Genomic DNA, 24,972 nt, shown 5'->3' with positions numbered 1-24,972 from the left:
CTGACCCTGACAAAGAGCCAGCAAATTTTTTTCTGCCTGATCCACTGAATTAGGTTCATCGTACAGCAATCCGAGCACCAGGAAAAACGCATCGATATTACTTAATGCAGGATCTCCTGGCGCAAGAGAAAATGCCCAGTCCTGAGGGTCACCACGCAAAAAAGAAATAATGATCAAAACCTGTTGAACTGGATCACCAGAGGAGCGAGGTTTCAAGGCCAGAAATAGTTTACAATTATTTTTGAAACTCAGAAACTTAGTTCTATCTCCAAAAAACAAATCAGGAATAGGAATTCTTGGTTCTAACATAGATTTCTGATCAATAGTGTCTTGAATCTTTTGTACTCTTGCCGAGAGCTGATCCACACATGAAGACAGACTTCTAATGTCCATTGCTACACCTGTGTCCTGAACCACCCAAATGTCTAGGGGAAAAAAAGGCAAAACACAGTGCAGAGAAAAAAAAATGGTCTCAGAACTTCTTTTTTCCCTCTATTGAGAATCATTAGTACTTTGGCTTCCTGTACTGTTATGATTAGGTAATTCAGTACCACAATGGACATGGAGGTCAGAGCACATACAGTGATCTGACAATAACCCAAAAACATAGAACGATCTCTGAGACGTGGGAACTCTGTTGACCGCAATCCCTGATCCTCTCCAACAAACACTAGAGGCAGCCGTGGATTGCGCCTAACGCTCCCTATGCAACTCGGCACGGCCTGAGAAACTAGCTAACCTGAAGATAGAAAATAAGCCTACCTTGCCTCAGAGAAATACCCCAAAGGAAAAGGCAGCCTCCCACATATAATGACTGTGAGTAAAGATGAAAAGACAAACGTAGAGATGAAATAGATTTAGCAAAGTGAGGCCCGACTTTCTGAACAGAGCGAGGATAGGAAAGGTAACTTTGCGGTCAACACAAAACCCTAAAAACCACGCAAAGGGGCAAAAAGACCCTCCGTACCGAACTAACGGCACGGAGGTACACCCTCTGCGTCCCAGAGCTTCCAGCAAACAAATAGATAAGCTGGACAGAAGAAAAGCAAACAAAATAGCAAAGGAAAACTTAGCTATGCAGAGCAGCAGGCCACAGGAACGATCCAGGAGGAAAACAAGTCCAATACTGGAACATTGACAGGAAGCCAGGATCAAAGCACTAGGTGGAGTTAAGTAGAGCAGCACCTAACGACCTCACCACATCACCTGAGGGAGGAAACTCAGAAGCCGCAGTACCACTTCCCTCCACCAACGGAAGCTCACAGAGAGAATCAGCCGAAGTACCACTTGTGACCACAGGAGGGAGCTCTGCCACAGAATTCACAACACCAAATATTCATAATGACCATCTCTGGTATTAAACGCAGTCTTCCACTCGTCACCAGAATGGATACGGATCAAATTATAAGCTCCTCTGAGATCCAATTTGGTAAAGATTCGTGCTCCACGTAGACGATCAAAGAGTTCAGGTATGAGAGGAAGTGGGTACTTGTTTTTGATCGTGATGGTGTTGAGACCCTGGTAGTCTATACATGGGCGAAGAGAACCGTCCTTCTTTTTAACGAAGAAGAACCCAGCTCCTGCAGGTGAGGAAGACTTTCGAATGAAGCCTCTGGCCAGATTCTCTTGAATATATTCGGACATGGCTTGAGTCTCGGTAGGAGACAATGGGTAAATACGACCCCTAGGTGGAGTAGAACCAGGAACAAGGTCTATCGGGCAGTCATAAGAGCGGTGCGGCGGGAAAATCTCCGCTTCCTTTTTGTTAAAGACGTCCGAGAAAGCGCAATAGGCTGGAGGAATTCCCACGGATTCCGAAGCAGACCGAGAGGAGGACGCAGGCTTGACGGGAAGCAGGCACCTGTTCAGACAAGACTGTCCCCACCGTAAACATCTCCAGTACGCCAGTCCAGCGTGGGTTCGTGATCTCTCAACCAGGGAAGACCCAAAAGGAAAGAATGAGACAAAGAAGGTAAAACATAAAAGGCCAGTTTCTCACGATGAAGAGCTCCAATCTGAAGTTCGACTTCCTCCGTAACCAAGTTGACGGTCTCCCGCAAAGGCTGACCATCGACGGAAGCTATTTGTCTAGGAGTCTCCAAGGGTCTAACAGGTATCCCAGGCCTATTAACAACCTCGAGCTGAACAAAGTTCCCAGCCGCTCCTGAATCAACATAAGCCTCCAGAGAAAAGTGACGGGAACCTAAATTTAGAATAACAGACAAAACCAGAGGCGGAGAGGAATCATAACCACCTAGGAAGGCCTCTCTTACCTGTCCTAGGCGGATGCGTTTCCTGGCTTCTGAGGACAAGCGCGTAAGAGATGAGAGGCACTGCCACAGTAAAAACAAAGACCTTGTGCGAGTCTCTCCTTGCGGCGTTGCTCAGAAGACTTAAGGCGATCGACCTGCATGGGTTCAGGAGAAGATGAAGAAGCCACCGGGGCTGCTTGAGAAAAAGAAGTCCCTCGAGCAACAGTGGTCTGGCGAAGAGGTCTCCTCTCTCTGGCAAGCTCACGAGTGCGCTCCTGAAAGCACAGATCAATGCGTATGGCCAAGGAGATAAGATCGTCCAAAGAGGTGGGAGTGTCCCGTCCCGCCAGCTCATCCTTAATCCGTGAAGACAAACCACGCCAAAACGCTCCAACCAAAGCCTCATTATTCCACCCAAGGTCTGAGGACAGAGTCCGGAAACGGATGGCGTACTGGGCTACTGAGAGAGTACCCTGGTAAAGGTTAAAGAGGGACTCAGTGGTAGAGACCAGACGACCAGGTTCATCAAAAACCTTACGGAAGGTATCCAGGAACGGATTGAGTTGGGAGACCAAAGGATCATCACGCTCCCAGAGGGGATTAACCCACGCCAAAGCCTCACCCTCCAAATGGGATACTATAAAAGCAACCTTAGCTCGTTCGGTAGGATAAAGTAGCGGAGACAATTCAAAATGCAACTGGCATTGATTAAGAAAGCAGCGGCACGCTTTAGGATCCCCACCATACCGAGGAGGTCTAGCAAGTCGGGGCGAGGGTTGTGGTGCAGGGACAGGAGTGGAAACAGAGGCCACATTCTGGAGGGAGAGAAGCCGATCATTAATGGAGGCCAAAAAATTCAAAATATGGGACCGAGTGTCCCGTTGTTGACCTAGCTCCTGCTGAAGGGCAACCAACTGCGGAGCAATACCAGGATCAGAAGGCTGTAAAGCCGCTAGGCGAGACTCCATATTCTTTAAAAATGACATGATCCTAGTCTGGTTTTCACGCAAAAAGAGTAACTCTTTTTGAGTGGCGGAGACTCCAGCGGGGTCCATGGCCTGATGTTACTGTGATGCTGTAGGAATCTGGCTGCACTCGGATGTCACCCGAGTGCAGTCCTATAGAGCATGTAGATTCAAACAGTGAAAAACGGAGAGTGGACCCACTGGACCGTGATGACGAACCCCTCTCGGACGAGCTGACCAGGTGGACCGCCCCCTATACAGGGAGAGTTAGGGGCAGGCCCGTGAGGGACTATCGCCACGGAAGCTGGAGGGTCGACTGAGATCAGATGGTTACACAGCAGGCACAAAGGGAAAGAGGGAACAGAAAGGAACTACTGAGACAAGGGAGAAGATGGGAACGCTACGGAGGCACGGAGGCTGGCAGGACAATATGGAGACACTGAGGCTGACGGGAGCAAGGAAAAGATATAGGAGCAGGGCAGGTACCGCAGAGGAACAGGAACTGAAGGAACAAGGCAGGAACACAGGAAACAGGCAGGCACTGCAGAGGGCGGGGGAGACCCAAAGTCAGAGAGCTAGGAACGCACAGAGACCACATGTGACCAGAAGCACTTGTAAACACAAATGAACATCAGGCACAGAGAAGCAGCAGGAAGCAGTTTACATAGCAGCATGGGAGCTACTTCCGGGTTACAGTCCTCCAGGATGACGGAGAGGACAGGAAAGAGCGCCAACAGAGGAATCAGATGTGCGCACACGCAGAGCTGAATGCGACGCACACGCGCAGCCGGCGAGCTGCAGTGGGGAGTGGCGGCGGCAGCAACGGCATGACAGCAGCCTGTCTCAGAAGCTCCTCTTGCTTCAACCGGGTTTCTACTGCCTCCTGGATCCTCCTTAACTCACTTCTTCTAACCTCTGGATTGGTTGAGCTTCCATCACTCAAGGAGATATCTGCTTCAGGCCCCACTCCGTTGATGGCTTCCTCCACCTCTGCACCCTTGGACTCAGCACAGTCATCTTCAGCCCTCTCTTGGGTCTCAGAAGTGACAACCTTAGCCTCATCCCGATTCTCAGGGACTTCAGAGTACTTTACACACTCCAGGTCCTCAGCATCTTCCGTCATCTCATCTTTATTTAAATCTTCAAAACTATCAACTGGTTCAATCAATTTGCCTCTTTTACGCCTCTGGCGATGGGTGGAAGACTCCCTGTTTGCTCCTGAGTCAACCTTAATGCACTCTTTTCCGCTGGCGTCATCATCTGAATGGGAGTCACCACCACCCAATCGGTCATCCTGTAACCCACAGTCGCCCCTTACACAGGTCATACTTTCTGTTATGGCTGCCCCTGCCATCCTGACTTTACCTTGTGGAGCACTTTCATTCTCCTGTGTCAGTGTTTATTTCAGCACAACCTCGTACTCAGCTCTAGTGGTTGCTACTGGTAATGAAACATGACAGTCACCCCTGGAGTCTGTGTCACACCCCACAGCACGGTGAATGCTCAAGTTGCTTTCTAATCGGGTGTCAGCTTCACAGGACTTATTTAATACAACACTACCAGTCATCTTGGGGTACTTGTCAGGTGACATTATGTCAGTAAGTTGGTCAGGCGCATCCCTTACGTCTGACCCATCAATTTTGGGAGGTGTCACTGCTTTTAAGTACTCAACCTCACCAGCTGAGAGCCCTCCATTTTCCTGCTGTAGAGAAACTCCCCTCTCCCACAGGTCTGTGTACAACCCCAAGTCCCAGCCAATTATCACCGGACAAGGTAAATTTGAGACTATGGCAACATCATGTAATGCAATGTCTCGGTTTGTCTCGAGAGTCACCCAGGCCACTGGATAGTTCTTAGTGATCCCATGGATGCAGATGACCCCAATCCTCCTATTTGGCACTACCCATCCTTTGGGTGCAACCCTCACCAGAGTCACCGAGCTCCCAGAATCGACCATCCCACATACCTCTTCAGCGTTTATCAGCAGGGCACACGCCCGTAAACTCTCGCCGGGTGAATAGCTCACATAGCAGACTGGACTCACATAATTAATTTGCCCCATACAACAGTCCGACTGCATCACGCTTTTGCGATGCTCTGCCCCTTTTTGGAAACCCCCATTCTGTGGTACTCCACCCCTTTTTGGGCAACTACAACCTTTTGGGCTACCACCCCCTTTTGGGACTCTGCCCTTTTTTTGGCGAACAACTACCTTTTGGGCTACCACCCCCTTTTGGGACTCCACCCCTTTTTTGCCAACCATCCCTTCTTTGGGGCACACCCAACAGTACTCTCAGGCCCCAGTTCACACAGCACAGGAAAAAAAACACGTATATTTGGGTCGCACTGGCCCTTTAAGAGTCTGCACAAAATATTTTCTTTCCCTCAACAACTCACCAGCTCCTACTGGCACTGCGACAGCTCCTGCTGTAGTCACAAACCCCCGGTACCTCTGGCTGTCGATCACAAGCTGCTGCTGAACCTCTTGTTGCAACTACAATTACACTCCACAATGCTCTGTACGGCTCCACCGCAGACTTCGTGGATTCGCCGATCCACAGCAAGACGCTTGTCACCTTCCTGAATCTGCCGATCCACAGCAAGGCGCTTGTCACCTTCGTAACCCCGCCAAGTTACAGACATTACAGCACAAACATAGTTTCTCACTGCACATGTTCTTCTTGGACCATTTGCCCGCATTCTCCACCAATTGTAGCGCTTCCCTTACTTCGGGTCTCAGGGGACACTCGCTTGGAACGGGATTAACGCACTCAGGCACAGATTTCTCATGAAACACAGTCTCTTAGGTGTATTTCACATCAGCATAAACCACATCCTCACAAGCTTGGTAACAGCTTGAACACCATCTGTATATATTCAACTTCCCCACAGTTCGTCACTGACCCCGATCAGCATAACACATGGACCTCGTCCGTTACCTGTTGGTGACCTTCACAGGTTCCTGGACACTTCTTGGCCTCAGAGGTGCCCCATACACCATGTCTCTCTCCTCTGACCCTTGTCAGCATAACACGGATCCCTTTCCTTTACCTGTTGGTGCCGCACAGGTTCTTGGATACCTCTCCTCCAAAGAGGTATCCTTCAGACGTTCTCACTGACCCTGGTCAGCATTATCCACAGTTATCAGACCGTTCCACAGCACTGGCATGTGCCAGGTCCAAGCCCCACCACGTGCTCTTCAGGGAGATCGCACTCCCAACACATGGGCTCTCCAGGACCTTCAGCACGGACCATTCAGGTGCAAACACTCTCACCATGTGACCCACACCCTGGTCACATTATCTAGGTGTAACCACTCCCCCAGGTGGGAGTGTGGGCGTGTGTGGCTAGTTTGACCCTCCCATCTCTCATAACTAGCCCTTCCAGTCTCCCATTAGAACTACACATTTACATGTGGGACTACAGGTCCCAGAAAACAACACAACTTCAGACTGACAGTGCAGAGTGTCCACCTCTGCGACACACATACCGGCCATCTACAATTCTGCCGGACTTTGTCTCATGACAATTATGCCTCCAAGTGCATCTTGAAGTGCACACGCAGTGCCCCCTGGCTGTAACATTGGTCACTGCACCACACTACCTAAAATTAGTGCAAGCTGAAGGTTTTCTAATGGCCGTCACTGTCTCCTGATTTGGACATCATCAAAATAGCAGTGCATGTAAGACAACCCCTGAATGTTTAAAAGGTAAAAAAAATTAATTTATAAATATTTTTTGCCTAAAATACAAAGGAAATGTGTCATCTTTAACTTTAGCCCATTTAGAGATAATTTCTTTTTCAGCCGTCCAATATGTTTACAGCCTAACCTACAGCCTAACCATTTAGAGATAATTTCTTTTTCAGCCAGCCTATATGTTTACAATTACAGTAATTTTGGCCAGGGTGCCCAAACTTTTAAATGCCACTGTAAATGGTAGTGAAAGGTTATTCTTAAAAAAAAAAAAAAACTTACTGAAGCGGTTGATAGAACAAACAACTTTCCTTTACTCATGTAGCAATAGTGCATTATACTTGTTCACCAATACACGGACCATAGGCTCAATATGTGGCGTCTCCCACCTCAACGCATAAATCCAATCCGAACAAACGGGAGCGAATGCCAATATAAAAGAATTCCAAAACTTTATTTATACACACTTTTAAACAGCAACATACAAAATTGTTAAAATGACGGAGATATGACTGCACAATACAGCCACTTCACTAGGTAGCACACCCCATATAAATCCTCAATAAATCCGTAAGTTGACACCTATATACCTAAACATCACATGTATATGCGCACTGGGAACTGGCTATGCATAACCTTAATGTACTAGTGTACCAATCCTATACAAAAGTTAATCTATCCTATCCACAATATATATAACAGGAATTAGAAGAAAGGCTATACAATGGGAAACAGATATCCCTAAAGTGCAGATATAAAAAGGTTATTGGAAACTATTTCCCAAATTAAGTGCTAAGTGCAGAAGGTCGGGTCAGACACTTGTGATCCAAAAGTACAGCAAAATACCAGCTCCCATATACTGTTGTTAAAACTGTTTGTGATGGTACCTGACTCAAAGTAGATCTGTGCCGTATTCTAACACAAGGGCAAAGTGCCACAATATAGTCACAGTGCAGTCAATAGTGCCAAACCCGGCATGTTGAAAACACTGTTTGCAATACTACCTGACTCTTAGATAGACCAGTGCCAAGTTCTAACACAAGGGCAAATGCCACAATATAATCACAACAATTGTAAACAGCAAGTGCAGTCAATAGTGTCAGAGCCGGCGTATCAAAGCAGCATTTAACAACACCCACTTATGGCATCAGTTAAAATGGTAAGTAAAGGGGTATATACGACCTAGTGTGGCGGCGAGGGTCCCCGACGCACGTTTCGCGTACTGCTTCTTCCAGGGGGATTCTTACCGTACACAAGCATTTGCCCTTGTGTTAGAACTTGGCACTGGTCTATCTAAGAGTCAGGTAGTATTGCAAACAGTGTTTTCAACACGCCGGGTTTGGCACTATTGACTGCACTGTGACTATATTGTGGCACTTTGCCCTTGTGTTAGAATACGGCACAGATCTACTTTGAGTCAGGTACCATCACAAACAGTTTTAACAACAGTATATGGGAGCTGGTATTTTGCTGTACTTTTGGATCACAAGTGTCTGACCCGACCTTCTGCACTTAGCACTTAATTTGGGAAATAGTTTCCAATAGCCTTTTTATATCTGCACTTTAGGGATATCTGTTTCCCATTGTATAGCCTTTCTTCTAATTCCTGTTATATACAGTGCCTACAAGTAGTATTCAACCCCCTGCAGATTTAGCAGGTTTAATAAGATGCAAATAAGTTAGAGCCTTCAAACTTCAAACAAGAGCAGGAATTATTAACAGATGCATAAATCTTACAAACAAAAAAGTTTTGTTGCTCAGTTAAATTTTTATAAATTTTAAACATAAAAGTGTGGGTCAATTATTATTCAACCCCTAGGTTTAATATTTTGTGGAATAACCTTTGTTTGCAATTACAGCTAATAAAAGTCTTTTAAAAGACCTGATCAGGCCGGCTCAGGTCTCTGGAGTTATCTTGGCCCACTCCTCCATGCAGATCTTCTCCAAGTTATCTAGGTTCTTTGGGTGTCTCATGTGGACTTTAATCTTGAGCTCCTTCCACAAGTTTTCAATTGGGTTAAGGTCAGGAGACTGACTAGGCCACTGCAACACCTTGATTTTTTGCCTCTTGAACCAGGCCTTGGTTTTCTTGGCTGTGTGCTTTGGGTCGTTGTCTTGTTGGAAGATGAAATGACGACCCATTTTAAGATCCTTGATGGAGGAGCGGAGGTTCTTGGCCAAAATCTCCAGGTAGGCCGTGCTATCCATCTTCCCATGGATGCGGACCAGATGGCCAGGCCCCTTGGCTGAGAAACAGCCCCACAGCATGATGCTGCCACCACCATGCTTGACTGTAGGGATGGTATTCTTGGGGTCGTATGCAGTGCCACCCAGTCTCCAAACGTCACGTGTGTGGTTGGCACCAAAGATCTCGATCTTGGTCTCATCAGACCAGGGAACCTTGAACCAGTCAGTCTCAGAGTCCTCCAAGTGATCATGAGCAAACTGTAGACGAGCCTTGACATGACGCTTTGAAAGTAAAGGTACTTTACGGGCTCGTCTGGAACGGAGACCATTGCGGTGGAGTACGTTACTTATGGTATTGACTGAAACCAATGTCCCCACTGCCATGAGATCTTCCCGGAGCTCCTTCCTTGCTGTCCTTGGGTTAGCCTTGACTCTTCGGACAAGCCTGGCCTCGGCACGGGAGGAAACTTTCAAAGGCTGTCCAGGCCGTGGAAGGCTAACAGTAGTTCCATAAGCCTTCCACTTCCGGATGATGCTCCCAACAGTGGAGACAGGTAGGCCCAACTCCTTGGAAAGGGTTTTGTACCCCTTGCCAGCCTTGTGACCCTCCACGATCTTGTCTCTGATGGCCTTGGAATGCTCCTTTGTCTTTCCCATGTTGACCATGTATGAGTGCTGTTCACAAGTTTGCGGAGGGTCTTAAATAGTCAGAAAAGGCTGGAAAAAGAGATAATTAATCCAAACATGTGAAGCTCATTGTTCTTTGTGCCTGAACTACTTCTTAATACTTTAGGGGAACCAAACAGAATTCTGGTGGGTTGAGGGGTTGAATAATAAATGACCCTCTGAAAAGACTTTTCACAATTTAAAAAAAAAATAAACAAAGAAATAACATTCTTTTTTGCTGCAGTGCATTTCACACTTCCAGGCTGATCTACAGTCCAAATGTCACAACGCCAAGTTAATTCCAAATGTGTAAACCTGCTAAATCTGCAGGGGGTTGAATACTACTTGTAGGCACTGTATATTGTGGATAGGATAGATTAACTTTTGTATAGGATTGGTACACTAGTACATTAAGGTTATGCATAGCCAGTTCCCAGTGCGCATATATATGTGATGTTTAGGTATATAGATGTCAACTTACGGATTTATTGAGGATTTATATGGGGTGTGCTACCTAGTGAGGTGGCTGTATTGTGCAGTCATATCTCCGTCATTTTAACAATTTTGTATGTTGCTGTTTAAAAGTGTGTATAATTAAAGTTTTGGAATTCTTTTATATTGGCATTCACTCCCGTTTGTTCGGATTGGATTTGTACATTATACTTGGTAGTTACAATTTACAAAGGAGGCTTGTTAGGCTTGATGGTTACAATACCCTTTAAATGAAATGAGTAAGATTTATCGTTGCTGGTTACTATGCGTGGTAAAGAATAGGTGAACAATCTGGAACACAATTTCTGAAATCTATCTTAACACAACTTAAATTATAGACTGCCTGACGTTACTCCACAGACACCACTGACAATAGTTAAATTCACACTGACAATGGCAATTTAATGCAATAAAATATATCTGCAGTAGTTTCATAGACTTTTCATTAAGGAGGACAAATACTAACTCCAAACTTGACATTACTCTAAGATCCCCTGAGACTACAAATCTTGCTGGCTCAAGAATGTCCCAGAACAATCCAGGCCATACTACAGATGATAGGGCATCTGACATCCTTCCAAATGTGGCGTGCATTGTTCCTTACAAACTGAAGCTTAAACCAGTAAATTAATAACCAACTTTCCTTAGCTTCCCCCAAGATTGATATCTCTCACAGATCTTTCAGAGCTTAACCTCCCGAAGCTAAAAACAAGTTCAGTCTGGACTACCGTGGCAACTCTCACTCAAAGAAGGACTGTCATCTTCTCCCCAGTACCATGTCTTTTCCAGGTCAGGTCACCAGCTGCTCTCCAAAGACAATGTTCTTTTCTTGCTATCCTATGGATAGGTGATCATTTTCAGGTCTGGGAATTCACTCATAACACAACTTGACAAAGAAATGTCCCAACAGCTTACTTCAATCCCATTTAAAACTCTCAATGGGCATAAATGACTGCTGATGACATATAGATGAATGTGTAGTTAGACCCAGCTGATTGGAAGATATCGTTTTAAGTGGGTAGATCTAAGGCTATGCGCACACGCTGCAGATTTTGAAGTTTTGACGCTGCAGATTCGCAGCAGTTTTCCATGAGTTTACAGTACCATGTAAACCTATGGAAAACAAAATCCGCAGTGCACATGCTGCGGAAAAAACTGTGCGGAAACGCTGCATTGTTTATTCCGCAGCATGTCAATTCTTTGTGCGGATTCCGCATTGGTTTTCACCTGCTCAATAGGAATCCGCAGGTGTAAAACCGCAGGTGGAATCCGCACAAAAAAAAAAAAAATCGCAGAAAATCTGCAGTAATTCCGCAGTAAATCCGCAGGTAATCCGCAGTGCGGTTTAACTGCGGATTTACAAAAACAGGTGTGGAAAAATCCGCAGAGATACAACCTACCTGTGCATATACCCTAAGGGTCTGTTTAGTTGCCCCATTGAAGCCCTCAGAGATGCAATTGTGGTGTTATTATTGCAGTTGGGAGCCTAGGGACAGTTCCGGAATTGCCATTTTTGTACTTGCATTGACAATAAAAAAGACAAGCCCTTATATAGAAAGTTCAACAGAAAAAAAAGTTACGACTCTTAGAAGTAGTTGAAGAAAAAACTAAATTAGAAAAATAACAATTAGCTCAGACTGAAAAGACTGAAGAGTCAGCAAACATGGTGCAACAAACTTTCCAAAATAGAGGTGCAGAAACTGGGAAACAAAAGAGCGAAATAGGGTCTTAACTGATAGCAACGTGGTGTAGGGATCTCTACTCACTCAGCTGCAGCTGAGATAGGCAAAGCAAGCGGTATCACTGGAATGTCCAAGCAAGTTTATTCAAACGGCATAAACTGCTCTGGTTAGGAAAAACAAGTGACCAGTCTTTTCCGACACAAAGTAACAAGCAGCAAAATAAACAGTCCATATAGTGTAGTGGGTCAGCCCGCACAGGTCAGTGTCTTTAGCACACAAATGCAATAGAAGTATCCACACCTCCAGACACAGACACTGAATGAGGCAATTGGCCTATATTTTATTTACCAAACCACGCCCCTGGGGTGGGATATGTGAGCGGTCATTCCCACTAGTGATGAGCGAATATACTCGTTACTCGAGATTTCCCGAGCACGCTCGGATGTCCTCCGAGTATTTTTTAGTGCTCGGGGATTCCGTTTTCTTCACTGCAGCTGAATGATTTACAGCTACTAGCTAGCTTGATTAAATGTGGGGATTCCCCAGTAACCCCCACATGTACTTAGCCTGGCTAATAGCTGTAAATCATTCAGCTGAGGTGATGAAAACTAAATCTCGGAGCACTAAAAAATACCCCGAGGACACCCGAGCGTGCTCGGGAAATCTCGAGTAACGAGTATATTCGCTCATCACTAATTCCCACCCATCTCTTATGACCGCTCATAAAACCTGGCCCTGGAGGGGCCCAAACAATTCTCTCAGCACTAGACGTGCTGGAGCATACTTCCGAGCTCACATCGCCGCAGCTAATAGCTGCGATGACACATATCTCCCCTCAAGGACTTGTCTTGACTTGACTTGTTGCACCTAAGCAACGTGTGTTACACATACAGTAATTCAGCTGCTTCAGGACATGGGTCCGAAGGGACCAAGTTAAAATGGAATCTTGGTGAAGTGTCACTTGATGCACAGCTGATGGACATTGACGACCAGATGGTATACTTGAAATACTTTATTTTGCAGATTTTTAAAGTCAACGCATTTTGAGGTCAATGCAGGACCTTTTCCTCAGGACAAACTTTCCAAAATGACACATAGGGCATAACAAAATTTGCAGTAAATCAATAACTATACAAATATGTTTCACTTCATTGAATGGGCACTTCAACACGAAAAAACGCTTGTGAAAAACACGCAGCAAAAATTCTGTTTGGACAAGCCCTAACAGTTTATAGCTCCTGCTTTGAAGTGATGCATAAATGGCCTATTGAGCAAGGCAGTTTTGGAAAAAAATCAAGGAAACTTGAGGCATCCATCTAAATTTCTGAAGGAAAACATATGACTAGTGATGAGCAAATATACTCGTTACTCGAGATTTCCCGAGCATGCTCGGGTGTCCTCCAAGTATTTTTTAGTGCTCGGAGATTTAGTTTTCTTCGCCACAGCAGAATGATTTACATCTGTTAGCCAGCATAAGTACATGTGGGGGTTGCCTGGTTGCTAGGGAATCCCCACATGTACTTATCCTAGCTAACAGATGTAAATCATTCAGCTGCGGCGAAGAAAACTATATCTCCGAGCACTAAAAAATACTCGGGGGACACCCAAGCGTGCTCGAGAAATCTCGAGCAATGAGTATATTCGCTCATCACTACATATGACGCTTTATCACTTACCTAATGCAAATCCTGATTTGAACCCAAAAGGATGTTGTGACAAGATATAAAACAATACACATAAAAGTTCCATAACAGAAGCCACAAGACCAAGCCAAATCTATTGAGCAACAGATCCCGACAGCACCTGAGAGTGTCCATTATGGGTTCATGATTTCTGTTAGCGAGAATTGTAATGCATGCTGCAATATTGCTGCTGTCAAACTAAAGAATGTAATAAATATCCAATATTATGGGACATCTGGAAGAGAAAATACATTTTCACACACTGGATGTGAGGATCTCAGCTTACGTAAAAATACATTTGCAACCTTTGAAAAGAAAGACTGCTTGGATCATTTCCTAGAATCCCTATGACAAGTCAGTGACTGCTGAGCTTTAAAGCACTCGAGCTAAAAAGTAAAGTGTCTTTTTGCAGAGCAAGGTATAATTTTGTGTATCATCCAGCTTTAATCCCACAGTAAGACCTTTATACAATTCTAGAAACCATATTCCTTGGTGTTAGAGGTTGGTGATTATTTGAAAAGCTCTTTAAAAGGCAAGATACGATTTCACTTTTACAACCTAGGGCAATGCTATCTCCTAAGATACTGCGCTCTTCTTTTAGTGGTAAAATTTTCCCAAAGTTTTTACATTCCTCGTTTGAAAAGCAATACTTTCGGTAGAATGATAATATTAATGATGTGCATAGAAAGGCAGTATTCATGTCCAGCAGGCGTTCAATTACACATATGTTTTAGGCACAGATAAAAACAAATAGATGCACATACATCCTTATCATATGGCCTCAATTAGATATCTGTGATTTTCTTTATCGAAAAATAGTACCATAGACTTTTATGGTTACACGTTCTATCTAGAGATGAGTGGATCTGATGAGATTTGAATTAGCTAAATCATGCAAATTTTACTAAGAAATTGTATTTACCTTGAATTTAGTCTCCACAAATTGAACGTCCCTTATTATGTTTTGGGATCTGGAGAGATCTTCAAATAAAAACAATGTGTCTTGTCTTCTAGTAAAATGTTAGTCAGATGTTTTTCACGTATATGTTCTAGCCGTGTTTTTTCTCAGATGGAACTCATACCCATTAGAATCTATTGAGCTGTTCACATGCATGCATATATTTTTGTGGGACCTTGTATTCATAAAAAAAACGCAGATACATGTCCTTCATTGATCTAAATCCAATTGAGATTTTGGTCATGGCTTTTAACCTAAGTCATGTGACAAAGCTTGTTAAAGGATTGTATTGACTTTTAGGATTGCTACCTCCAATAGGTGGCACTAGAGTTCTAGTCCTCTTCCTCTCTGAAGAGACAATTTGCATATTTCCCAGAGGAGCTTTTCAGCCTCACTTCGGCATGGCAGGCCTCTGCAAGGAGAAACCTTACCCCGCCTCTCACAAAGCCAAATTAGATCTCACACTTTGCACTGACGAAGGGCAGTACCCCGAAACACAGTGTCTGCAAATTGAGATTTTGGTTTTTATCCTATGTCATATGACAAAGCTCATTAAAGGGTCTAAATTTACTTTTAGAATTGCTACTTCTTGTAGGTAACACTAGAGTTCTAGTCCTCTTCCTCTCTGAAGAGACAATCCAAGCCATGGATCCAAACTACCCATAGAAGTCTATGGGCTTGCGAAAATCTATGACAGCACACATTACCACCTGTGTGCTGTTCATTTTTTACATTTTTCAGTGCGTCATCAGTGTTCGGTAAGTATGTCCATTTTTATCAGTGTCATCGGCATTTTTCTTAGATGAATAAATAGATACGTTACAAAGCTTCTCCTATGCTTTGCAATGTTAAACATGGATGCCATCCGTATTCTGTACATGTTTCTCATGGACGTATTATTCACCCTTGTCATCCGAGCTGCCAGAAGAAAACAAGCATGTCTCATAAAAACACAGACATGTGAATAGCGTTATAGGTTATAAGGCAGGGGTGTCAAACTGCATTCCTCAAGGGCCGCAGACAGGTCATGTTTTCAGGATTTCCTTAGCATTGAACAAGGTGCTGGAATCATTCTGTGCAGATGAATAAATTATCACCTGTGCAATACAAGGAAATCCTGAAAACATGACCTGTGTGCGGCCCTTGAGGAATGCAGTTTGACACCCCTGTTATAAGGGATACATGTTCTATCCATTAAAAAACGTTCAACACAGATGTCTGTATGAGCAAAGAAAGATAGAAGAAGCTTTAGAATTTTTTTTTTGCCTTCCAAGAAAAACACTGATAAAACACTGACCACTGTTCACATATTCAGAATTTCGGTCTGTATTTTAGAAGAGTATTTCTAAACCAAAACCAGGAGTGAGTAAAAAATTCAAAAGTGGTGACATGTTTCTATTATACTTTTCCTCTGATTGTCCGACTCCTGGTTTTGGTTTACAAATACTGATTTAAAATACTGACCAAATACTGAACATGTGAATGTGGCCTGACATTGATGAAAATCTTATCCAAAACACTGATGAAAGTCAGACCATTTTTTTTTACAATCGAGAAAAATCACTGATGTCATGATGAGGCCTAAAGTAATTTTATGAGAACTAGTACCTATATTTCGTTGTTATCACCCAATAATATTCATATTCCAGTCTATGGATTTAGTGAAATTTTGAAATTAAAATTATGGCATGATCCAGTGGATAGCATGGTTTGCACTCTGGTGCCCATGCATTTGTTGATTCCCTTTCCAATTAAAAGACAAAAATAATGTTACGGCTCATAATACTTCAAGCTTCAAAATTTTAGCAATGTACAGTATGTATCTGAATCCATTTGCAATTAGAAATAATTTGGGATTTTTCTGAAGCCCCATAATGATTACATTGTAATTATGCAAAATATTTAACAAAAGGCTATATGACATCTTTGTCCCAATAAAGCAATTATAAATGAATCTCAATGCATCAGTTCACATTTTAAAGTGGAAAAAGTCAAACTGTGAAGATGATTAAATCAGTCTCATAAATATGCTGGAAAGTTAATTGTTTCAGGAATCATTTGCTTTCATGTTTTAACTTCGGAGCATTATTTGCAATAAATTATACTATTTGTCTAGAGCGATATAAGGCTATGAGTTTTTAAAGAGATTTTTGTAGCGGGTCCACTCCAAGAAAATACCTGAAAAAAAAACGTTTTAAAAAAATCAAAAGACTCTTCCAATTCATTTCTATTGAATTACCAATTTGCTGTTTGTATGTTCAATGATTTGAATGTTTTTCTTCAGCTTCATGATTCTTCAAGACTGTTTCTCCAGTTTTTTGAAACAATTGTTAATTTTTGGTTGCTTCAGTATTTGCGCCTTATCCTCTTTATGTTTTTTTACCATTATCTAAATTGTGTTTCCTTTTTAAGTCTTTTTTATTTGTTTACTCAGATGTTTTAGACTGATTCATGAAAATGCAACTTCACCAAATGTCACATTTTTTGGTGCACTCCATTTGCAATTTTCTGAAGAAAAACAGTGTGACAGGGATTCAGTGACCAAGCGTCTCCAGATCTGAACCCATCCAAACATCTATGGGAATGTCACGCTGTGACTGTGTTCAGTAAGAAAGGGGGAACCTTAAACTGTCCCTGGAACTGGGACTCTAATTATCCTTGTCCTGGGGTTACTCTTAAAGGTAAAGAGACCCAAGTCTCCGACCTTACTATGCTCCTGTTAATTTCCTAAGATGTCCCCTCCCCCAGGAGGCCTGGGACATATATGTTAGTGTATATATACATAAGAAAACAGGGATAACAAAAACAACTTACATACAAAAACATTCACCAAGGCTAGAGCGGAATAAAGGGAAGGATAGGAAGGTTCAAACCAAAAGGGAATAAGATTATGGAGAAAGCATACACCCAAAACATTAGACAACTATCTCCAGCAGCTTCAGCACACCAACTTCAACAAGATAGGAAGCAAAAGTTTCACAGGCAGGGATGAGAAGGTCCGGCCAGTTTTTACAGTGAGAGAAAACGAGCAGGTCAGGAGCAGCTGTGAGATACAGCTGCATGTCTCTAACCAGCATACAAAGAGTAATTCACCTTTTCAGTGCCAAATGAAATGAAGTCCATTTAATGTGAGGAACAAAACACACAGGCTAAATGAAAGACATGCGATTCACAGTACGTAAAGATCGCCTAACACAGATCTCCCAGGAGGACGCGACACACTCGTGACAATGGAATTCTGAAGAGACAAGTAGAGCGTCACTCTCCATCAAGAATCTAGGTTCTAAAAGAGGTTGTTCTTAAAGAATGGAAAAAGATAGATGTTGCAATATGTCGTCAACTTGTTCATTCCAAGCTTAGAAGACTTGTTTATGTAGATGTAGTTGCTTTTGAATTGGGGTGTATTACATTTTGCATCAACTAATTTGAGTAAAACTAAAAATTTTGTAATGAAAGCTATATTATTATTTTTATGTTATGCGTTAAAATGTTTTATGAAGCTCAAACTTGTCAAAATTTTTAAAAGTAATATAAAAAAATTGTGGCTTCAGCTCACCCCATCCAATATACGTATATTGTTCAGCCTGGTTTCCTGAGCAGTTCACTCCGCTATGCACGGATAAAGCTTGTGAGGTATCAAGAAGTTTTGTTCAAAGTTGGGAAAATAGGTTTTTCAATCCAGCAAAGCAAATTAAAAGCAAAAATACTTCATTATGAGTTCATTAAAATAGTAGCATTGGCATCAAAAATATACTGACATTACTTTTCAAATTAGGTGTACTAATTTATGCTGACCACTGTATAATGGGAAAAACTCCACTGCACAGTCTGTAAAGGCCGTGAGCCAAACATAAAGCCTTGCATGTGGCCAGCGATAAAGCCTGCCATTACCAATTCTGTCTGGTACCTATAAATCCATGCTATAAACTCAGAGATTTGCAGGAGGCAGTACAGACACCATTCACTAAGAGAAGTGTAATGATTCCACCCCTCAGTCTGTCTTAGGATGCAGTGATTGACAGTTCAGTCATCCAGTCTGGTGCAGGGGCATGCTGACCTATCTGTGCAGTGATTGACAGTTCAGCTGTAAAATCTGGTGCGGGGGGGCCTGCTGAGCTGTGTGTGTTTTTATTGACATTTTGGCTGTCCAATCTCAGACTGGGAAGTGCTGAACACTAGCCAGATGTTCCCTGTTCCCTTGATTACTCAGCCAGATGTTCCCTTGATTACTCAGCTATTTAACTGAGCTGGCAGTCCCAGATAGCTGCCAACCATAGCTTCAGCTCTGTGTGGTTTGTTTTCCCTGTACCTAGCGCCTTGCTTGTTGATCTATCACTACCTGACCTTGGACCTCATTCTGACCATCCATTTGTCTGATCCTTTTACTCTGATATCCTCCTGGTATTTTGACCTAGGACCGGTACTTGACTATGCCTTTGTCTCTTCTCTCTGTTTATGACGTACCCTCCTGGCTATTCACCTCTAACTCATTGACTATCTCAACTCACAGCTTGTCTGTGAGCAATGACCTCGGCATTACAAGAAGATTAACCAATGAAATAATTTTCTGATTTCTTGGCTGCAAGAAGTCAATAGCTGTCAGGACTATCCTAATGTGGGTATTGGTTATTGGTCCAAAAATGTTGATACTTATCATTGATCTCTCAGCCAAATTATCATCTCCAATCCTCCTATAGTTCCATTCAGTGCCGGACTGGAATATGAAAAGCCCACCAGTTTCAATGGCTCCAGGGCCCACTGCTCAGCTATTAGCATATATTACATTACCCTCATTCACACATTTACCTCTGCTTCTATACAATAATAAACTATGCAGTTAAATGAATGATGAGATGCTGTCTTTGTCTGTACATAGAGAATCAAGTGTATTGTGACAACTACTAATCATACAGTATATAGGAAGTAAAAGGCCCACTTTGCATGGGGGCCCACCAGGGGAAGCACCTGTCACCGTATGGACCAGTCAAAACTTGGTTCCATACACTTGTATGGGAGGACAATTATTACTGTACAAAAAAGAACAGTATGTGGTCAAGTGCATGAAGCCTAACCTTCGGTATATTCCTAGTTATTATGCATAGCCCTTAAATATTACAAATTGCCCCTCTCCGTTTCTGTATAAAATTTTGAAATTATTCAGTTCAGCTGTAATTCTTCTTGAACTGTAATACTTTAGTCACTAATTCTCATTTAATTCTGTAGCAAAATTATCATTCAGCCTCAATTACTCTGATTACAATAGTTGTTTATACAGTGCTTCAAATTCTCACTAAAAATCTAATTGAGTTGGTCAAGTTTTTTAATCATACGCCATAAAGTAGTTGTTTCTCAGTAAATCTAATTGAGTTGCAATATGCTGAACGTTGATACTGAAACCACAGACTACAAATTTGAGTTCAATTAGTTCCCACAATCATTTAGAAGCAAATTAAACAACTACGAAATTTAACCAAATAAATTTAATTTACCGTAAGTGAAAAAAAATTAACTTCTAACTCATTTCACATGGCACACAGTCTCATGGCATACAGTCTCTGAACCTGGAGAATATGTTACAGCTTCGTTATAGCCGTCTAAAAATATTTCATATCCCCGTTAGGCATTACAATGTTTCTTGTGTAAGTGTCCTCATACCTTGAAGCCAAAAACTGGTGCAATGTTCTCAAAAATAAAAGTACTCAAAGTTAAATGGGACACCTTTAATCCCATCCCAACGGAGTGTTTTTTCCTTTTTCTGTTTTTGCTTTTTCCTCTCATTTTTAGAGCTATAACTTTTATATTATTACAACAACATCGAAGAAAGAGGGATTTTTTTTTGTGGGACTGGTTGTAGTTTTGAATTAACGTATTTCTTGCTTTATAAGACGCACCTGATTATAAGATGCACCACCAAATTTTGTAAAGAATAATAGAAAAAAAAATGTTTTTATGTTAAATGGGGGTCTGTTTTATAATGCCAGTGTCCGTTTTACAAATCATATATATATATCCCTCATCCTAGTATCTATATAACCCCCATCCTGGCACATGGCCCCTCCTGTGCTGGCACATTGCCCCCCTGTGCTGCTGGCACATTGCCCCCCTGTGCTGCTGGCACACTACCCCCTTGTGCTGGCACACTGCCCCCTTGTGTTGGCACATTGGCCCCTTGTGTTGGCACATGGCCCCCTTGTGCTGGTACATTGCCCCCTGTGCTGCTGGTACATTGGCACATTGCCACCTTGTGCTGGCACATAGCCCCCTATCCAATCCTGGATATGGGCCCCCCGGTCACTATATGACCCCCTGCTGGCATGCACATTGCCCTCCAATCACTATATGCCCCCCTGTTGGCACACACATGGCCCACCCGGTCCCTATATGCCCCCTGCTGGCACCCACATGGCTCCCTCTCTCTATATGCCCCCTGCTGGCACACACATGCCCCCTGGTCACTCTATATGCCCTCCTGCTGGCACGCACATGATAATATAACAAACACTTAATTCACCTTCAGATGATGGCTCCGTGCTCCCAGCTCCTCGGTTGTGCTTCCTGTTTCCTGGACATCTGATCTTATGACCTGGGCACACAGTGATGACATCACTGTGATGTGCCGATTACTTGATCGGATATCGGCATAGACACAGGAAGAGCCACGGAGGAGCTGAGTACGTATCCATAATCGGAAGGTAAGTTAAGTGTTTTGTTATTTTATCATGTGCGTGCCAGCAGGGGGCATATAGAGTGACCTAGGGGGCCATGTGCATGCCACCAGGTGGCATACAGAGTGACTGGGGGGGCATATTCATGATGGGAGGGAGGGGAGTGCAGGCACATGTAATATGCGCTGCTCCCCTGTCAACCAACTCGGCGTGGTGCAGTGAATATTACATGAGGCTTATCAGCGGGAACACGTGACCTCCTGCTGTCTCTGCAGCCCGCAGCCAGCCCACCCCAGTCGCCTGACACCACTCCAGAGACCCCTCCTTTACAGCACAGCACACATTTGGATTGTAAGATATACCCCCTATTTTCCCCAAAAATTTAGGGGAACAAATTTTAATCTTATAATCCAATAATAATAATAATAATAATAATAATAATAATTTAGTCTTATAATCCGAAAAATACGGTACACAATTTTACCAGTGTAAAGAGCAGAATCCGGATAGTTAAGTGATAGTTAACCTAGTGATAGTTAACCTATACAGGTTCTTTCAACCAGTCACCGAGCTGGATACCTCAGCCCTCACTCGCCCTGCTCCTATCCCTAAGTAGGGAATTGGCAGGTGAGAGCACTGGTCCCACTGGTCCCACCGCAGGACCTGTATAACCAAGAGTCAGCTGATGCATCAGGTGACCTTAAGAAGGATGATGGGAGTGGTCACCACCAACATCAGCTGACCCAGCAGCAATGCAATGCAATAACACCAGTGGCCACTGTGGGGAAAACTGCATTAACCCCAAATGACCCAAAAGGAAAAAAGGTTTTAATCAAAGGAAAACCAGATCTGCCACAGATCCAAACATAGACCGTGACAGTATCTATCCTATACCTCCTTGTTCTGTGCTGCTCTGCTATGTGACTCCTCCCAACTACTTAACCCCTATGCTGCCTATACCTTACTACACTTACATCTATCCTATGCTCTATCTCTACTGTGCTCCCTCTATTCTAATCCCCCTATGGTCCTGCACTACTTACTAATGTATCCCTAAGCCTAGGCGCAACACATGACAAACACATTTACATTACAGTGCATGCCAAATACATTACAGTGCACACCATAGCAAAACATTAGTAAAACATCAGGGTGCCGCATGTGACACAGATGAACAGCATTAAGGAGAGAGAAGGTACAAGAGGGTCCCCGCCACCTCCTTACATCTGTGCAATGACTACTGTGTTTTCCATATTTTTACAAGTGCTGATTACTGGGTGGTCAACTCGCTGGATGCCTGCTACAAGCACAACGTGCAACACCTCCATCACTGGAGCGAGATTGGAAAATGTGGGAATTCAAGCGCACGCTGGCAGACACACTACTGACAGCATCCTCACCTGACATCAGTGGTTCAATGGAAGCATAAGGCAGAGGAGCTTGAAGTTGCCAAAACAGCTGTGACACTGGAACCAGCCCAGAAGGGATGGTTAGCATGGCAGAAATTTGGAAAACCCTGCTAAAAACTTTGAAAAATCCAGCTCTCCCATCTGATACGGTCCTTATTTTGGTATAGTACAAACAGATCTTTTTTGGTACAGTGCAGAGGCTTTTTGGCACAGGACTCCCCGAAGCTTTTTGATAAAGTCAAAACAGAGGCTTTTGGCACAGTACTCCCAAAGGATTTTTGGAGAAGTAGAAATAGTTTTTTGACACAGTAGAAACAGTCTTTTTGGCCAATAAATGGGAAAGAGACGGCTGCAGAGTAGAATATTTGTTTAGAAACACTACTCATATAGACACAACGTAAGAATAAAATAATTTTTGGGCTCACAAATGGGAAAGAGATGGCTGCAGAGTACAATTTTTTTTAGACACACTACTCATATAGATACAGTGGTAGAGTAAAATTAATTTTGAGGCGCACAAGTGGGAAACAGACAGCTGCAGGGTAGAATTTTTTTTAGAAACGCTACTCGCAAAAAAACACTGCAGAGTACAATTATGTTTTTATACACATTACTCTAAAAAAAACCATAGCAGAGTGCAATCATTATTTGTACACTCTACTGGCAAAAAAAAAATGCTGCAGAGTACAATTATTTTTACACATACTACTCATATTGACACAAAGTACAGTAAAATTATTTATTTGGCCTACAAATGGCAAAGACACGGCTGCTGAGATTTATTTATTTGCCACACTATTAGAAAAGACACAGTGGCCAATAAAAATTATTTGTTTGGTCTACAAATGGCAAAGAGATGGCTGCTCAGTAGTATTATTTTTTATGCACACTTTTCGTACAGACATTGCTGCAGAGTACCCACAGCGGCTTTTGGCACAGTAATCCCACAGATATGGGTTGAAGAGTACACACAGTGGCTTTTGGCACAGTACTCCCACAGACATGGATGCAGAGTAAACACAGTGGATTTTAGCACAGTACTACCACAGATATAGATTGCAGAGTACACACAGCGGCTTTTGGCACAGTACTCCCACAGGCGACATTGTAGAGTACACACATCAACTTTCTTGCAGAGTGAGAAGTCAGATTCTGTCCCTCACACCAGCTGTGTCCTGTCACTAAACTAATAAGAGCAGAATTTTATACAAGCCGGGTCATGTGGTATGCAGCAAATCACAGACGTGCCAATACTTGCTCACAGTCTAAAAGCTTGTTGATTGGCTGTGCTGCAGCCTTTCAACAAGCTTTATCAGTCTGGTGAACACATAACAGGAAAACAGATGTACATTAAAAAGGCCATGTTTGGGGTTCAGTACCGGACACTAGGTGCCCTGTACGGACCCTGAATTTTACCGTTCGGATTTGCTCATCCCTACTACTGACATTTGAGGTCTGGACTGCCAGTTTTAGGATTCAGTACATCAACATCCATTAAACTAGAACTAGGGTTGAGCGACTTTTACTTTTATAGGATCGGGTCGGGTTTCACGAAACCCGACTTTTTCAAAAGTCGGGTCGAGTGAAATCGGCCGATCCTATAAAAAAGTCGGGGTCGGGGTCGGCCAAAACTCGAAACCCAATGCAGTGCATTGGGTTTCCAATGGTTCCCAGGGTCTGAAGGAGAGGAAACTCTCCTTCAGGCCCTGCGATCCATATTTAAGTGTAAAATAAAGAATTAAAATAAAAAATATCGCTATACTCACCCTCTGACGCGCCCTGGTACTAACCGGGAACCTTCCTTCGAATCAGCGCTTGCAGGACCTTGCGGTGACGTCGCGGCTTGTGATTGGTCGCGCGACCGCTCATGTGACCGCTCGCGCGACCAATCACAAGCCGCGACGTCACCGCAAGGTCCTGCAAGCGCTGATTCTTAGGAAGGAAGGCTGCCGGAAAGAAGCAGGGCACGTCCGAGGGTGAGTATATACCTAATAGGAATATACTCACCCTCGGACGTGCCCTGCTTCTTTCCGGCAGCCTTCCTTCCTAAGAATCAGCGCTTGCAGGACCTTGCGGTGACATCGCGGCTTGTGATTGGTCGCGCGAGCAGTCACATGGGCAGTCGCGCGACCAATCACAAGCCGCGACGTCACCGCAAGGTCCTGCAAGTGCTGATTCGAAGGAAGAAAGGCTGCCGGTTAGTACCAGGGCGCGTCAGAGGGTGAGTATAGCGATATTTTTTATTTTAATTCTTTATTTTACACTTAAATATGGATTCCGATACCGATTTCCGATATTGCAAACATATCGGAACTCGGG

The sequence above is a fragment of the Ranitomeya imitator genome, chromosome 7, assembly GCF_032444005.1.
Source record: "Ranitomeya imitator isolate aRanImi1 chromosome 7, aRanImi1.pri, whole genome shotgun sequence".
Lineage (NCBI taxonomy): Eukaryota > Metazoa > Chordata > Amphibia > Anura > Dendrobatidae > Ranitomeya > Ranitomeya imitator.
This window is presented reverse-complemented; position numbering follows the sequence as displayed.